Source organism: Dama dama, chromosome X (assembly GCF_033118175.1).
Source record: "Dama dama isolate Ldn47 chromosome X, ASM3311817v1, whole genome shotgun sequence".
NCBI classification, from domain to species: domain Eukaryota; kingdom Metazoa; phylum Chordata; class Mammalia; order Artiodactyla; family Cervidae; genus Dama; species Dama dama.
In genome coordinates, this window is record NC_083714.1 from 72256223 (window position 1) to 72264228 (window position 8006).

Consider the following 8006-nt stretch of genomic DNA (forward strand, 5'->3'; position numbering starts at 1 on the left):
CTCCAATACTACAGTTCAAAAACATCAATTCTTTAGCACTCAGCTTTCTTTATAATCCAACTCTCACATCCATACATGACTACTGGAAAAACCATAGCTTTGACTAGACGGAAATTTGTTGGAAAAGTAATATCTCTGCTTTTTTATATACTGTCTAGGTTGGTCATAACTTTTCTTCCAAGGGGCAGGAGTCTTTTAATTTCATGGCTTCAGTCACCATCTGGAGTGATTTTGGAGCCCCCAAAAATAAAGCCAGCCACTATTTCTACTGTTTCCCCGTCTATTTGCCATGAAGTGATGGGACTGGATGCCATGAACTTAGTTTTCTGAATATTTAGTTTCAAGTCAACTTTCTCACTCTCCTTTTTCACTTTCATCAAGAGGCTCTTTAATTCTTCTTCACTTTCTGCCATAAGGGTAGTGCCATCTGCATATCCGAGGTTATTGATGTGTCTCTCGGCAATCTTGATTCCAGCTTGTGCTTCATCCAGACCAGCATTTTGCATGATGTATTCTGCATATAAGTTAAATAAACAGGGTGACAATATACAGCCTTGACACACTCCTTTCCTGTTTTGGAACTACTTCTTCAGGGACACCTTTAATTCAAATGTTGGTGCATTTGATATTGTCACAGAGGTCTCTGAGACTATCCTCATTTCTTTTCATTCTTTTTACTTTATTTTCCTCTTCAGAAGTTATTTCCACCATTTTATCTTCCAGCTCACTGATTCATTCTTCTGCTTCAGACATTCTGCTAGTGATTCTTTCTAAAGTATTTTTAATTTTAGTAATTTTGTTGTTTGTGGATATTTATTCTTTAATTCTTCTTGGTCTTTGTTAACTGATTCTTATCTATTCTCCATTCTGTTTCAAGGTTTTTGATCATCTTTACTATCATTATTCTGAATTATTTTTCAGGTAGTTTGCCTATTTCCTCTTCATTTATTTGTACTTCTGTGTTTCAAGTTTGTTCCTTCATTTGTGTAGTATTTCTCTGCCTTTTCATTTTTTTTTAACTTGTTGTGTTTGCAGTCTCCTTTTCACTGGCTTCAAGGTTGAATTTTTTCTTCCTTTTGGTTTCTCCTCTCCTAAGATTGGTCTAGTGGTTTGTGTAAGCTACATATAAGGTGAGATTTGTACTGAGTTTGTTGTTGTTGTTGTTTTGTTTTTCCTCTGATGGGTAAGGCTGAGTAAGGTGGTGATCCTGTCTTCTGATGATTGGTTTTATATTTTTGTTTTGTTTGTTGTTTAAATGAGGTGTCCTGCACAGGGTGCTACAGGTGGTTGGGTGTCACCATGTCTTGCATTCAAGTGGTGTCTTTTGTATAAGTTCTCACTATCTGATACTCCCTAGGGTCAGTTCTCTGGTAGTCTAGCATCTTGGAGTCAGTGCTCCCACTCCAAAGACTCAGGGCTTGATCTTTAGTTTTGCATGGTTCCATATATTCTTTCCCACTGGTCAGGTACTCCACTCTCAGCTGGTGTTCTGCATGCACTTCTGTGTTTGAAAGTGTATTCCTGAATTATCCATGGAGAGAGTTGTATTCCACATCCACCTACTCCTCTGCCATCTTGTTCCTGGCTCTCTTGTCAGCTTCAGTTACTGGGAGAGAGATTTCCACAGCCCATGATGGAAAATGCTTAGACTCACTGGTCAGGGAAGGATACCTGGTGAGCCTAGGGAGGCAGCACACTCTTTCCTGAAATTCTAATGCCATGTCAACAGAGGGAAGTCATCTTATCTAGCAAAGTCTTCAAATTGGTATCTGATCTCTAATTTCATTTTAATAAATTAAAAAAATTTTTTTCACATAATTAGGCCTCAGTACTGATCAGTATAGTGTCCCATAAGAAATTATTGTTTCCAACAATTTACCTATCATTAGTTCTGTGCTTATACAATAATTTCCTGACTGATGAGCTTTTTATAAGAAGCAGATAGGTAGGAGAAAGTATCTAAAGGTGCAATTTGCTTTGAGGAGACATTTTTGAAAGAATGTCTAGTTATGGATTTTATTTCCAAAGATGATTATAAACAATTTATTCATCCTTACATTATGGAAATAATACAATTGGAAAAGTTGCTATGATGTTTATGAACAATAAAATTGGAATTTATTCTAACTATAGCTTAGTAACTTTGTTGTTGCTAACAATTGGTTGGTTCCATACTCTATAAGGAAAACACACAGATAAAATAGTCAGGTGTAGAGCAGTGTTTTCTTATTTATTGTCAAGTTAGCATTGTCATTATCTAGCATTCTTCTCAAGAATTATTGTTAGGCATTGTATGTGGAGATTGTTGCAGTTTAATGGTGTACCACAAAATAGCTATAAACCAAAATACTTGAATACAACTTGCCATAAAATAATAATAGAAAAGAAAACTGTATGCATAATGCTTGGGAAACCCAGGATTTGTCTAGAAGATCCATTCAATAATGAAACAAACAGGATGTCAGTATTTCTTAAGGTACTTCTCAAATAGTTAAGCAGAACTTGTTATCATATCAAGGACTTTAGAAAGCAAACCATATCAAAATGCTCTCCCTTCTGATGTTTTCTCTACCAAAATCTAGCTAAACTTTGGTATGCATTTGAATGAGAGTGAGATATGTAAAGAATTTATAGTCTTACTGCACTTATATTTTCATCAGAGGGTTGGGAAATTGAAGAAATTAATCATATATTTTACTTGGCAATATCTTGGATATATACAATGCCCTAATTTTAAGTAAAACTCACACTATTATGAATGCTTTCATACCCATATATTTGAAAGCAACTCCATTTTCTTGGAGTCCAGATATTGTATTTTACAAAAGCTTAATCTTTGTCAGATTTAAATACCATGGTGGAGAGATGACTCTGAATTCAGCAAGACTACTTTCTATCTCTTCATTAAGCTATACTTAAGTGCTTCCTATGCGTTGGGAATTGTATTGATTAGTAGAGGTAGGGAGATGAATACACACCAGATTCCAGCTCTGTAAAATGCACAGTAGTAAGGTAAGCATGAAAATATAATTTCAGTGCAGTGTATGATTTGGCATGGAAAGCATGAAGAAGTTGCTTCCAGATAAAAGGAAAAATTTGTAAACACTCTAGGAGGATCAAAGAGCCATTTATAGAAAAATTGAGATTTGTGCAGTGCCCCAAATGATCAACACATCACCTAGTAGAAAGAGAAAAATAGCATGTCCTTGGATTTTGGTTCATGAAATAATTTGCCCAATTTTGTTCATGGAGTGCTTTTGTCTTACTTAATTTTTCAGCATTTTAAATCAATTCTAATAAAAAAGGGCAAGTATATTTTGGAGAAAGAAGGAAGTATTTTTAAATTGGTTAAGTAAATGTTGGTTCCATTAATTGAACTCTTTTTAAAAATATTCAACTTCGCACATAACTGACTCCCTAGTGGAAAAAAGCATTCCTGTCAGTCATTACTTTTGAGCAGCTGTTCATGGGAATGCAAGCTGACATGTTGCCGCCTAGAGGCAGCACACTTTTTAGACACAATTTATTCCTTCATTTGCCTGACTTCTTTTCTTAGTACTAAACAAATGAAAGTCTTCCTACATCTGTGAGCAGTGTAGTATTATGAATAAGAGAAGGCATCAGAAATTAAACTACATTTAAACACCACTTTACCATTTGCTACCAGCATACATTTGGACTAGTCACTTTATCAGAGGGTAAGGTTCTTCACTTCTGAAATAAAGATACTATATGTCTTTATATATATATATAAAATTGTGTTATATCCATAAAGTCCATGGTGCTATATCTGGCACACTGTATTATACAGTGTGCCATTTTCTCTATTTTCATAGATATAAAGATTTTCTTTTTGTCTTCAACTTAAAATCTACTTCATTCTCAGAATTCTCTTAATAATTTCATCCAAATTTTTTATGTTCCATATTTTTCTGCTAATATTGAGCCAATTTCTCTGGAGATGAGTATGTAAACATGACAGCAGAATCATGTTTACATGAAATAAATAATCAACAAAGTGAAAAGACAACCTATGAAATGGGAAAACTATTTTCAAACCATATGTCCAAAAATGTATAAAACCATAAATGAAGGAGCTGTGGGTTTGATCCCTGGGTCGGAAAGATCCCCTGGAGAAGAAAATGGCAACCCACTCCAGTATTCTTGCCTGTAAAATTCCATGGACAGACGAACCTGGTGGGCTGCAGTCCATGGGACTGCAAAGAGTCAGAAACGACTGAGTGACTGAGCACACAATCCAATTTAAAATGAGTAAAGGACATGAATAGATATTTTACCAAAGAAGGTATACTAATGGTCAACAAATACATGAAAATGTGCTTAATGTCACTAATCACCAAGGAAATACAGGTCAAAGTCATAGACTGCATCTCACAGTTGCTAGAATGACTATCATTAAAAAACAAGAGATAACAAATGCTGGCAAGGATGTGGAGAAAACGGAACACTTGTATACTGTTGATGTGAATATAAATAGTGCAGCCACTATGTAAAACAATTCGGAGAGTCCTCAAAAAATTAAAAATAGATCTACCATATGATCCAGCAGTTCTACATCTGGAACTATATCCAAAGAAAAGGAAAACGCTAAGTTGAAGAGATATCTGCACCTCCATATTCATGGCAGCGTTTTTTCTTTTTTGATTGCAGCTTTTTTGAGATACAATTTATAAACCACACAATTCACCCATTTATTATACCACTGAACAGTTTTAGCGTAATCACAGAGCTATATAACTATCATCACATTCAATTTTAGAATATTTTAATCACCCCAAAAAGAAACCACAAATATTTGACTGTCACTCCCAACCACTCTGTCCTCAGGCAACTTTTATTAACAAACATTCTGTCTCTGGACAGAAAGTTCTACTTTGGATATTTAACATAAGTGGAATCATATAATATGTGGTCCTTTGTAACTGGCTTCTTTCACTTAACATAATGTTTTCAAAGTTCATTCATGTTGCTGCATGTATCCTTTTACAGCCAAATAATATCCCACTGTTTGAAATTTTACAGTTCCATTGTTGTTCCACTTCACAATTGTGTATCCATTCATCACTTGATGGACATTTGGGTTGCTTCCCCTTTTTTGTCTATTATGAATTATGTTGCCATGAATATTTGTGAAGTTTTTGGGTGAACATGTGTTTTCATTTTTCTTGGATATATATCTCAGTCAGTTCAGTTGCTCAGTCGTGTCTGACTCTTTTTGACCCCATGGACTGCAGCACCCTAGGCCTCCCTGTCGATCATCAACTCCTGGGGCTTATTCAAACGCATGTCTATCGAGTTGGTGGTGTCATCTAACCATCTCATCCTCTGTCATCCCCTTCTCCTCATGCTTTCAATCTTTCCCAGCATCAGGGCCTTTTCCAATGAGTCAGTTCTTCACATCAGGTGGCCAAAGTATTGTAGTTTCAGCTTCAGCATCAGTCCTCTAATGAGTATTCAGGACTGATTTCTTTTAGGATGGACTGGTCAGATCTCCTCACTGTCCAAGGAACTCTCAAAAGTCTTCTCCAACACCACAGTTCAAAAGCATGAATTCTTTGGCACTCAGCTCTCCTTAAACTCCAACTCTCACATCCATGCATGACTACTGGAATAACCATAGCTTTGACTAGATGGACGTTTGTTGGTAAAGTAATGTCTCTGCTTTTTAATATGCTGTCTAGGCTGGTCATAGCTTTTCTTCCAAGGAGCAAGTGCCTTTTAATTTCGTGGCTGCAGTCACCACCGGCAGTGATTTTGGAATCCCAAAATATAAAGTCTGTCACTGTTTTCATTATTTCCCCATCTATTTGCCATGAAGCGATGGGACTGGATGCCATGATGTTAGTTTTCTGAATGTTGTTTTAAGCCAACATTTTCACTCTCCTCTTTCACTTTCATCAAGAGGCTCTGTAGTTCTTCCCTTTTTGCCATAAGGTTGGTGTCATCTGCATATCTGAAGTTATTGATATTTCTCCTGGTAAGCTTGATTCCAGCTTGTGCTTCATCCAGCTCAGCATTTCACATGATGTACTCTGCATATAAGGTAAATTAGCAGGGTGTCAATATATAGCCTTGATGTACTCCTTTTTTGATTTGGAACCAGTCTGTTGTTTCATGCCCAGTTCTGACTGTTGTTTCTTGACCTGCATACAGATTTCTTAGGAGGCAAGTCAACTGGTCTGGTATTCCCATCTCTTTAAGAATTTTCCATAGTCTATTGTGATCCACACAGTCAAAGGCTTTGGCATAGTCAATAAAGCAGATATAGATGTTTTTCTGGAACTCTCTTGCTTTATCAATGATCCAGTGGATGTTGCCAGTTTGATCTCTGGTTCTTCTGCCTTTTCTAAATCCAACTTGAACATCTGGAAGTTCTCGGTTCACATACTGTTGAAGCTTGGCTTGGAGAATTTTGAGCATTACTTTGCTAGTGTGTGAGATAAGTGCAATTGTGCAGTAGTTTGAGCATTCTTTGGCATTGCCTTTCTTTGGGATTGGAATAAAAACTGACCTTTTCCAATCCTGTGACCACTGCTGAGTTTTCCAAATTTGCTGGTATATTGAGTGCAGCATTTTCACAGCTTCATCTTTTAGGATTTGAAATAACTCAACTGGAATTCCATCTCCTCCACTAGCTTTGTTCATAGTGATGCTTCCTAAGGCCCACTTGAGTTCACATTCTAAGATGTCAGGCTCTAGGTGGGTGATCACACTATCATGGTTATCTGTGTCAAGAATATCTTTTTTGAATAGTTCTTCTGTGTATTCTTGCCAACCCTTCTTAATATCTTCTGCTTCTGGTAGGTCCGTCCCATTTCTGTCCTTTATTGTGCTCATCTTTGCATGAAATATTCCCTTGGTATCTCTAATTTTCTTGAAGAGATCTCTAGTATTTTCCATTCTATATTTTTCCTCTATTTCTTTTCACTTATCTTTGAGGAAGGCTTTCTTATCTCTCCTTGCTATTCTTTGGAACTCTGCATTTAGTTGAGTATATGTCTAGGAGTAGAATTTATGAGTCATATATAACTATGGTAACTGAGGAACTGCCAGATTGGTTTTCAAAGTTGTTTGTATTTTGTTTGCAATCCTTCCAACAATGCATGAAGTTTTCAATTTCTCCACATCCTCACCAATACTTTCCATCATCTTTCTTCTTGATTAGAGGCATTCTGTTAAGGTGTGAAGTGGTATGTCATTGTAATTTTAATATGCATTGCCATCGTATCTAATGATTTTGAACATCCTTTCTTTTGTTTACTGGCCATTTGTGTATCTTCTCTGGTCTAATGTTCATTTAGAAATTGCCTATTTCTAAATTTGGTTGCCTTTTTCCCTCCCATGTATTGGATCTGTATTATTATTATTTTCTTTTAATTGGAAGATAGTTGGTTTACAATGTTGTGTTGTGCTGGTTTCTGCTATACAGCAATGTAAGTCAGATATAAGTGTATACATACCCCATCCCTTTTGAGCCTCCTTCCCACCCTCCCTATCCCACCCCTCTAGGTCATCACAGAGCACCACACAGCAGGGTTATTTACAATATCCAAGATATTGGGGAAAACTAAGTGGCCATTGACTTACGAATATTAAACATGTGGTGCATTTACACATTGGAATATTATTCAACCATAAAAGAAGGAAATACTGCCATTTGCAACAACATGGATGGATGGACTTTGAGGGCATTTTGTTAAGTGAAATAATTTGGGTAGAGAAAGACAAACACCGTCTGATCTCACTTATGTGGGATAATAAAAAAAGCCTCATACAAAACGAGATTAAACTTGTGGTTACCAGACGTGGGGGGAGGGAAGTTGGATGAAGGTAGTCAAAATATACAAACTTACAGTTGTAAGACAAATATCTATGATGAAATAAAAATTAATATTTTGAAGGAAAACAAGAAAAATTTGAACATTTTTTTTTTCTCCCTATTTGGGCCTCCTTCCTCCCCTGTAGTGTGCTTTGCACATCTGCAT